The sequence below is a fragment of the Silene latifolia genome, chromosome 6, assembly GCF_048544455.1.
Source record: "Silene latifolia isolate original U9 population chromosome 6, ASM4854445v1, whole genome shotgun sequence".
Taxonomy (NCBI): Eukaryota; Viridiplantae; Streptophyta; class Magnoliopsida; order Caryophyllales; family Caryophyllaceae; genus Silene; species Silene latifolia.
In genome coordinates this window covers 115,957,445-115,969,085 of record NC_133531.1, presented here as the reverse complement: position 1 = coordinate 115,969,085, position 11,641 = coordinate 115,957,445, and positions in this window count along the sequence as shown.

Here is an 11,641-nt window from a genome sequence, read left to right as displayed (position 1 = left end):
CCGGCACAATGTTGGCCACCCAATCCGAGTATTCAGACACCTTGATGAACCCAGCCTTGAACTGTTTGTCCACTTCTTCTTTGATTTTTAGGGCCCACTCCGGGCGCATCAGGCATAGCTTCTGCTTCACAGGTTTAGCCCCGGGTTTAATGGGTATTCGGTGCTCTGCAATTTCTCTGTCAATCCCAGGCATGTCTCTGTAAGACCAGGCGAACACGTCCTTGTATTCGTGGAGGAGGTCAATGAACTGTTGTCTTTCCGAGGGGTCCAGGGTTGTCCCTATCCTAAGTTCTTGAGGTGTGTTGTCGGTTCCTACGTTAATAGGTTCGGTCTCCTCAATGATGGGGGTTCTGGTTTCCCGTTTGTCAAGTTCTTTGGCTAAGTGAGGTGGGTAGTCACTCAAGTCAAATTCCTCATAGTCATTCAGAATTGCATTGCAGTTAAATTGAGACGAGTCATAAGCAAACTTAGCGTTCATTAAGTTGACACGAGCGAAAAGCTCGGAAAGGACAGACATCTCGTGGTCAGTCAGAGGCGACACAACAGAGGAAGTGGCCCCTGGAACAAGCTCCAGGTTATCACCTTTCATTGGAGTGCGGGTGACCTTAGTAGACTCAGCCTCTGAATCAGCCACGACTTTGTGATAAAACAGTGGGAAGGGGACCTTGACTGGGACATTAGGAGTGTTAGGAGCTATAACAGACTCTGACTCCGACTCAGACTCAGACTCAGATCCTTCCTCACTTCCCTCCTTGAACATAGGGCCTTCTCCAATTGTTATCTTGAGAATGCGGCCCTGGCGATCGGTCCACTTGACGGTCTTCCTCCAGCCCTGGGTAGCTTTTTTCGGGTCAGTATCGGAGATCAAGGCGGTTGGATCGAACTGATTGTCTTTCAGGGCGATGTTGATGATATACTTATAGTCGAGGTGTTTGACGTTATCTTCCCCAAATAGGAGTGTGACAGCTTGTCTATCAAGGCATGGTGGCGGCCTGGACTCAGTTTGTCGGGGATAAAGTAGCAGTCCTGGAAGACTTCCACTCCCGGGTACTTAGCCTTCGCCACAGAGTCATAAATTGGTTCCGGAAAACCGTGGTAGAGCTCGGACTCTCCCTCGGGGACAAAGTATCCATTGAGAGTCAGATGATAGGGACGGAGGATAACCCCGTGCTTCTTGCGTTTTCGAACTAGGAGGTTCATCTCCTGGATATATTCATCGGTAGGTTCGTATCCCAGCCCAAAGCGAATGTTGGGGACTTTAGTCTGTTTCAAGGGAGGCAACGGGTCCTTCAGTGGATTGAGCGGCAAACCCGGGAAATAACCTTGACGCATCATAATACGGTTGACCGTGAGGTTGGTGAACGGGTCACAGTCAGAGGGTGTCGATTCATCAGTTATGGCGTTCACGGCTTGGAAACCCCACATTTTATTGTCGTCCTCCTCAATGGCTTGGGAGGCTATCCCCTTTCTCATAACTGCCTTGATTGGGAAAGCGGGAATTGTGATCGTTTTTCCGTTGAAGGGGACCCTGATCTTCTGGTGGAGAGTTGAGGTGACCGCCTTGACGGCGTGAATCCAGGGACGTCCCAGGAGCATGTTGAAAGATGCGTCGATGTCGACCACTTGAAAACTGGTTTGTCTTTCTAGTGGCCCGGTTGCGACGGTCAAAGTGACTAGCCCAGCGACCTTGCGACGAGTGCCGTCGTAGGCGCGTACTCCTTGATTCGTCGGGATCAAATCAGATTCCTTGATACCCAGCCTGTGGGCAGTTTTAAGAGGAATGACATTCACGGCGGAACCGTCATCCACGAGGACCATGGGTACATTTTTCTGGAGGCAATGTACGGTGATATACAGGGCCAGGTTATGATTGGCTCCGAACGGAGGGATGTCCTCGTTGGAGAAGACGACCGGGTTGTTCAGATCAGGGGCGTCCCTTGTCATGTGCGCCACTATTTCTTCTGGGGAGGAGGTGGAGGGCACGGTTAATTTTCCCAAGGCCTGCAGCAAGGCTTGCCGATTCTCAAAAGACGTTGCGATCAGTTGCCAGATCGAGATCTCGGCTTTTGCTTTCTGAAGTTGTTTCAGGATTGAGTTCTCAGGAGCCTTCGGTTGGGGGTCTACCTCAGGAACGACTTGGTCATTCGTTGTTGGAACGACCGTTGGATTGTTCGGATTCTGATAGGGACGTCCGGACTGGGTGAGATGCCCGATTTCTTTCGCCCGCTTTTCCTTCCCCGGGATGATATAGACATCCTCAACATCATCTCTCCATATGCCGTTGATTTCGGAGTCTCGAGGATACCTTGGAGGGGTATTCCTCGGTGGGTAATTCTTGTGAAGGATACTTTTGTGAGGGCGATTTTTATGGGGGTAGTTATTTGGAGGGTAGTTATTTTGAGGGTGATTTTCGTGAGGTCTATGCCAGAATGGTCGCAGGAGCAATCCATCCTGGGGTGGGTAGTTTTGAATGTTTGGGGAATTCTCCCTCGGGCGCAGTGTTGGGGGATTGAAGATGAGTTGACGGTAGGCGTCGTCGAGTCGGGTGATTCTCTCAGAGAGGCTGGCTATGGCCTCCTCAACTTGTTGAAACATAGTGAGCATAGTGGCAGCACTAAACACAAACACTCCGTCTGAAGGATCTTTTTCCAAGACATTCACCTCGTCATCGACCGGCAGGATGAGGTGAGAGCAGTCAAGGGTCGGCTTATCGTCAGAGATGGCGTGAATTCCCAGGGGATTCGTTTCGTTATTCGGCTTAGTTGGTGGGGGTAAACGCAAATCTCCTTTCTCGATCATGTCCTGAATGAGGTGCTTGAGTTTGAAACAAGTTTCGGTATCATGCCCTTTCCCTCGATGATACCGACAGTAAGCATTGGGGTTCCAGAACCGGGATTCCTTAGCATCGGTCGGATCCGGGGTGGGTCCGATCGGTTGTAACTTCCCCTGGTCCATGAGCCTTCTCAGGGCACTTGCATAAGTCGACCCTATGTTGGTAAACACTCTCTGGGGGCGCTCAGTTTTCTTCGTAGATGGTTCAACGAGGTTAACCTCATCAATCTTGTTTGTCTGACCGTAAGAGCGAGATACGATTGAGGTGGATCCCTGATAACCCCTGCCAGTGGTCTTTTCTAAGACACCCTTTCGGAGGTCGTCCTTAATGCGCGTCCCAAGAATCTGCAGATCTTGGAAGGTCTTGGTATTCTGATACCTCAGTAGGTTGGCATAAACCGAGCGGAGATTGTTAACAAACTTTTCCACCAGAGTTGATTCACTCGGCTTACTGACCAATTGAGTACTCACCCTCCTCCAACGGGTTAGGAACTCAGTGAACCCTTCCTTGTCGTTCTGGGTTAGCACTTCGAGAGTACGGGTATTGGCCTGGATCTCGACATTGTCGGCATACTGTTTGGCAAACTTAACTGCGATCTCATCCCAAGTAGTAAGGTTTTTCGGATCAAGGGAGTAGTACCATTGGCGAGGAATCGGCTCCAAAGAGGATGGGAAGATCCGGGTAAAAAGTTCTTGTTTGACCCCTTTAATGGCCATGTAGTCCTTGAAAGCCCGGATATGATTGAGTGGGTCCTCCACTCCTTGAACTTAGGCACATCGGTCAGGGTGAAGTTGTCAGGTAATTGGTCCCCAACAGGTTCGAACCTTCGGTTATTCTCAAGATGGATATTGTTACCCCTGGCTAGGAGCTGTTCTTCCAAGAGTTTTAGTCTCTTCTCAGTTTCAGTCAGAGGTGGGGTATTATGTTCCCCAGTTTCCTTATTCTCCAGGGCGTCGATATTGAAGGAAATGTAGATTCATATACATATTAACATACTCATATATGCTAAACTAATTTGTCATAAAATTAAATACGGATTTTATGCATGCAAACAATATGATAAAAGAGAAGAAATCATTTTCTTACATTCAATATTTCGGCTATATTGGGCACAAGAGAGATCACCTTTCTCTCTTGTTCTTGAGCTTTTCCTTTATGGATGAACAAGATCTAAGTGTAAGATCTCTCCCCAAGCTTTATACCCAAGGCTTAACACTTAATCTAATTAATATTATAAGTACTAGTATAATATTAATCTTAGTAGAAAATTGACCCAAAAATTGTTTTGTTTTCACTCCTAAAACCGGGTAGGAGAAGGTAATTTTGGAGTATATTATCTCTCTAATTATCTCTAAAATGTAGAGAGGAAATTATCTTTCTTACACTAGGAAAATCATAATTGAATGAATGAATTATTTTTTTTAGAAGAGAAAACTCTCTAAAATCCCCTTGGAAAAACCGGTGGGTAGGAGCCCTTTTGGGGAGCCAATGCATGCCCATATTTGTCTTCACAAGGTGAGTAGGGTTGCATGGCTACTTAAGCTATTTAATCATTATGTTTTCTATTTAAAAAATAAACACAATTTTAGCTTAATGCTCCTCCATTATTTCGGCACTTTTACATAATATGGATTCCATATTATTTTGTCAATTGTCAATATGTCACATGTCATGTGTGACATAAATTTGTTATGTATTTTTAACATATTAAAAATCAACGTATTAATAAAAATACGTCACACACAAAAATCGACTTAGTAATTCCATAATTACTAGTGCCAAAATATTTTACCATTTATAAATCACAACTGATTGTATTTATAACAATTCATTCAATTTAATTGTTACATTAAACAATTATTTCATCCGAGTAATGATACAATTCAATTACTCAGACCGTATCTTATTTAATCACATTTCAATATGATACGTAAATTTTACTTCCAAAATCGTCCGTCAATTTTCAAGTAATTTAATCAACTCGTAACGTTATACGATTAATTAAATAATCAATTAAGTGTATTGCCCTTTAGGTATGACCTAGGGGTCAATCGATCACCACCGTCACATTTTAAAGTAATGTCAAACTCTAGTCACCCAATCATTACCGATATATGTTGACCAGTTGACAGTAACAAAATTACTTCCCAATTGTATTCTTTAAAATGAGATTTAATAATGATATTTAAATCATGTGATCGCACTATTGTTGAGGACACATTTCCCAACAATCTCCCACTTGTCCTCGACAAGTGTGCGTCACCAATTCTCTTGTCCTATTACTATCTCCCACTCAATGCAAGGTGTCTTTCGTGTCGTACTTGCAAGTGATCATATCGAGAGTGGTTTCCTCGATCTGGAGAATAACTGATTGACCGGATTTATCCACTCTGGATACCTTCCGAGCGTGGCCACGCATTTCCAGTTCATTACTCCTCGAGTGGCCCTGAGATATTGTTTTAACCCTGACAAGGGGGTGGACAATTCCTATCGCACTCATTCCCTTCGACTAGCCACAGCCATCATAACCCAAAATATGCCCATTTGACCCCATTTACGAAGGTCGTAGTAACACAAATCAAAGTTAATCCGAAACCGTGCCATCTTAGGCGAACAGTCTTTAGTCAAAAGAATCGACTCATTTGAATACTATAGCAGCTCTCGCCACGACCAGGCTATATAAATTTGCCAGAACTCTATAAGCGGTCATAAGGCCCGACAAGGTGTTCCTAACATCTGCCTATGTGATCGACTAGTCATCTCTCATGACTGTATGGCACTTGAACTTGCCATCAATCGCATCACACTCTAGTCACTTCGAGACGTCACCTCATACAAGTGACTATGGGCGAATACAATGCTAATCCGTGTTTACTTTAACGGGGTTCAATTGTCTCCACAACCCGTTTGGATGTAACAAAGTATAATAAAAGAGTTTTAAAATAAAACTCGAACGACAAATGTGATTATCACACATGAATAGTCAATGCTCGATTACTATTTCATGTTCTATAATCTAATTTGATCTTGTACGTAGTTGTTCATTTCAATTCAATTGAAATGACATGACTCATCATGTTTAGCCTTTGAGAAGGCTTTGGTTAGTAGGTTTTATCAATTTCTTGTACCTTACTCAACCTTACTACATACTCGTTTTCCTTTGTAATGTATACATTTGCATTACAAAACTTTCTGAGTACGTGTCGAGATCCAATCAAGACATAGGCCCTCTTAGCCTAAGAGTAGCTCCCACTGTTTTCACAGTGTGCGGGACTCATCCTCTTGCATATCTCATGATTTCAAGTGTACTCAATTTCCGTTATAAATATCTCTCATTGTTCTTTATTGCCTAGAACGATTCTAGAAAATCTACTTCTTAATTAATATTGCCACAATGGTATCTTAACCATCCTAATGTGTTTTGATTATGGTTTTGTCGGAAACCATGCGCAACCTCAATTGTCAATTGTCACTTGTGTAACACCCTTACACAAAATTGCATCATAAACACTTTGCTTTACTTCCTTAATGCTTCTGCATGCACTTAAGGGTAATCTTTATAGCTTACTTGGTAAAGATTACTTAAATTCGATTTTGAAAACAGTTCATCATACTCAAAGCATATGAAGTGTTATACATCATTTCTTTTTAATTGATTCGGCAGCGGAAGCAAATGGAATCAATCAAATATGTTCAATTTAATTGAACTAGTCATGAATCTTATCAACATAAGACTTCTTATTGACGCTAATATCACGTGGATTTATCTTCATAAATCTGGATATTAAAGATGTATTGTAATACTCCAAAAGTCTTAAATCATTCCTAATGATCAATATGTCATCCACATATCGGACTAATTAAAATTTCCGTAACTCCCACTAAACTCCATGTATAAACACAACTTCTCGACTTATCGAGAAAAGTTTTATAACATGATCAAAACATTGATTTCAACTCATTGATGTCCTACTTAAGATTCTCTCTTAAGTTTCACACTATCTTAGGATTGCAAGAATCTACTAAACTCATGATATGTATTGAATACATTCCTTCTATTGAAGAAGTGGGTTTTAGATTTACTCGCTATGTATTTCATAACCTCATAATGAAACACAATCCCTAAGAGGATCCTAATAGACTTAAGCATTTCAACTAGTGCAAAACCCTTTGCAACCAATCTTACTTTGAAATATCTCTTTATTAGTGCAAAACCCTTTGTCACTAATCAAGCCTTTTATTTCGGATTTTCATGGCTCTAAGCCTTGTATTGAGTTGTGACTTAAACACTCTTATGTAAGTCATTCGTTCATTACTTTCTAGAAGTAATTAACTTGAATCAAACAATTTCTTTTGTAAGTTATAAGCTCTTTACTTTCTTAAAAGTAGCATGAATTCATCATTTTTAGCAAGTGACGAATTTAACCTCCTAGGTTTTTGAAGAAACAATGTCTTACACAAAACGTCTCATGTAGCCAAGAAAGACCAGTTTCTTGCGACATAACATTCTCTGTGTCATTCTTGGTGGCTCTTGAATAATTTCTCCCACTCTGTCTTCTAAAAATAAACTTGTATTTTAGAAAGACAGTTTCACGAGCCACAAACCCGTCGTACTCGTGATAATGGAAAAGGAAAAATGAGCATTTGTTTCTTGTGAAAACTTACAAACATGGTACTTTTACCATTTCATATCTCATATGATTCGATTTAGTGGAAAAATAATTTAGACAAAAATGATAAAATCCCCAAAAGGATCAAGTAACTCAAGGTAACTTGATTGAAATCCAAACCATATCGAATAGCGTTTGATTTCTTATCTAATCACACATTATTTCATAATGCGTGCTAAGAGAGATTAACTTGTGATACTATATCACATTTCCTTTGGCTTATATCAAAGTCTTCACTTTGATAATCCCATCACGACTTAAATCGTGATTCCTTGAACTCTTTGAAATTCTTCAAAGATTTCTCTATTTACCTTATTAAGTGAACATATTAGCGTCAACTTAAATCGTTGGTAAAAGAAAATGATCAACCTATTTTGGATCGATGATATACAAACTCGATCTCCTTTTCAACCAAAAGGCACGAGACATCTTGCTTTGAATACAAGATACGTATACACCATTAACAATCTAATGGTTTCAAGAGTACTCGATAACTCTTTATGTTCATCATTCCAAAATTTAAGGTTTAATCTTGGGTTACCAATTTGAATCTTACATCATCTACATGATATATTATTCTAGTTTGGTTTAGAATATAATCACCTTGATAATGGGCTAGCCATACATCAAATCGTGGTGTATAGGGTCACAAAAGTGAAAACCTCTTTTGTATCTTAACAAGTTTATATTCCTATTTAGAGTTTATGCACTTAATAGTCATAATTAAGTACAACTTTAAATCCAAAAACTAGATTGAGTACACAATTACTCTATCTCTCGACATCATTGTTGCTAGTCGTCATATTCTAATCATCCTATGTATCAAACATAATGATGAAAACCACCACCGGTTTCTAATATCGACGAAGTAGTACTAGCAAAATTTATGTTTAATCATATAAACATTTAACGAAGAAGGTCTCATTAGATGTCCCACAACTAACTTGTTGATTCTTCAATAATTTGGGGTAGTTTCCTTTCTAGTGTCCAACATTTAAGACAATGGAAACTTTATCGGTCGGGATTGATAGGTTTAGTATCGTTATTCTCAACAACTTTACCTTTAACATTACCTTGTATCAATTCCATTATAATCTTTACTTCTTGAACCTCATTCTCATCTTAATGGTTTAAGAGAATGCTCCCACTCAATTCAATGAGTCTTTGCTTTGAGAAGCAAAATTGAATTCATGAAGATCACTCTTCATTTGTTCGTTTTAATCTTAAAACTTTCATTGAAGTGGTTGCGTTATTTTGGTCAATTACGAATTCTGAAAATCTAATCACCAAAACAATTTATCGCTTCAAGGTACTTAATTCATTTAAGTATATGAAAAACAATCCATTGTAAGTAGATGTGTTAGTCAAGAATCAAAAACCTGTTTGATAATGAATAACTTTAATCTATACTCTTTACAAGAGATCCTTAGCAATGGTTCATATGAGGTTTTAGAAGCAAATTCAAATTTTGTCTTTAGTTACGATGTTTTAATGGAGTTTTGAATCAAAAACGAAATGATATCGTATATGAATAGTGGTAAAGAAATAGAACAATATAAAAACGGAATAGTGGAAAACTTAACATTTATCGTTTTATTAATACTTGAAAAACAAGTATAGCATTTACATAGTGACCTCTACCCAACTATGATAAATGATTCCAAGACCCAAATTCATATCGACTTAGGCACGGTGGGGCCGATACATCCTTTATCAATATAACTCGGTGGATTAACGTTTAATCGATTCTACTTTTAGAACTCTTGGTCGATAATATTACATTAACAATTATCTATAGCCCAAAACACATCGACAAGGGCACGGTGGGGCCGATACATCCCTTATCAAATACTTTTGTTGAGTTCAATCCAAATTTCGAATAAATGTGTCCATGATCCAAACCCACATTAACTTGGGCACGGTGTGGCCGATACATCCCTTATCAACATGAATTCGGTGGATTAACATTCATCACCCACTTCCCCTACGTAACAAGGTTTGTACCCCGGTGGGGCCGAGCGCACTCCCTCGCGAAATAGGTTTTCATGGTTTCTACTATTTGGTAAGGCTATGTCTCAATTGATTGCTTTAGCGAGAGGTCATGTCAATTTATTATCTATCACGTTTTAAGTGAACTAAAGCGGTGAACTACGATAATTCTAATTGACACGGTCGATAAACTCGATAAGACAATGCATGTTTAGTTATGGCGATTTAGCGATGCATGTGACATAAAATAAAATGCAAGCATAAAGATAAATAAATCCTAGTATGGCCTTTCCTAAAATAGAAAAACTCTTTAACTATTACAAATTCGGAAACCAACTCCATTGGTCCCTTGAACTTCGGTTGTAGCACGCATCTCGAGGTAACACCGTCTTTATGTATCGCCATTCTTGAAGAAATCCGTCTTTTGGAACTCCGGAATGAATAACATTACATGATAAATTACATAATTTCCTATTATACATTTGTAACTAAAATAAAATAAATCTATTAAATTACAAAACGGTGATACGAGATCACAATAAAAATTACAACCGAATCGATATTCCCATACATTTCGGGAAATACCAATTAAATCTAAGGCCATACTAAGTAAAAATACATAATTCAAAAATTACATAAATTAAAATTATGACAATCATAAAGAAAATGCAGCATTATATTATGAATGAACATGCTCAATTTTATGCTAAATCGCCTTTAAATTAGCCAATATCGTATATTACCTTGGTTTTACGGTTTGCGTGATTTCAACATTTTATAATCACAAAAAATACATAAACTCATATTTATGCATAAGTTAATTACCCTAACCTCTTAGGACTCAAAATTTAGTCTTCACTAATAATTTGACCATAATTAACCAACATTTTATGAAATTGTTCATAAATGGACCAAAATTACAAAAATAAGCTATTAAACTTCAAATAAATCACAAAATTTCAAATAAATTCAAAATTTGAAATTTAAACTCATGAACATTCTGGAAAAATTCCATGACACTCATAATGTTCAAAATTTTTAGATTAAAAAAATTTCGAAATTTTTTCCCGAAAAACAATGTTGCGGTTTATCGATTTAAAATAAAATAATCATAAAAACATGGAAAAATTATTTTCATTAACTTTTCAATTTTAGATCTGAAAAATATAATAAAATGCAACATTACACGTTTTTCTTAAGTCATAGATTATGTTTTATTAATTTTCCACTAATAATGTCACTATTTATGCTATTTTTCTTCAAAAATTCATAAATCATGCAAAAAGCCTTCTTTATAGCCAATTATTTTACACACATCTTGTAAAATTGCATGTGACAACATATTAATTTTCTATGACCAGATTCGAAATTTAACTCATATTAACCTATTTTTCACTTAAATCCGAATTTAATAATGAAAAATTCATTTTTCGAGCATAACAAGTCCAAAAATTATGAAAATTTACAGGTTATCTCAAAATAATATATGTGACAACATATCCAAAAACCAAGTGAAAATTCGAAGTATAGCTATTTTTAGACCAAAAATGACATTTTTACTCATAAAATCACATTTAAATGCTATTATTGTAAATTATGAACAATAAAAATCCGAAAAATTAACCAAAATATCCTAAAACACTTTAGGACCAGAAATATTAACATGCATGGATTAATTTCGTGATATATCATAATAACACAAAATTTACAAGTTTTATATGTTACTCTTTATAACTCGGAAAAACTTTTAACCGATTTGCATGCAAACAACCGTGGCTCTTGATACCGATTGAAGGAAATGTAGATTCATATACATATTAACATACTCATATATGCTAAACTAATTTGTCATAAAATTAAATACGGATTTTATGCATGCAAACAATATGATAAAAGAGAAGAAATCATTTTCTTACATTCAATATTTCGGCTATATTGGGCACAAGAGAGATCACCTTTCTCTCTTGTTCTTGAGCTTTTCCTTTATGGATGAACAAGATCTAAGTGTAAGATCTCTCCCCAAGCTTTATACCCAAGGCTTAACACTTAATCTAATTAATATTATAAGTACTAGTATAATATTAATCTTAGTAGAAAATTGACCCAAAAATTGTTTTGTTTTCACTCCTAAAACCGGGTAGGAGAAGGT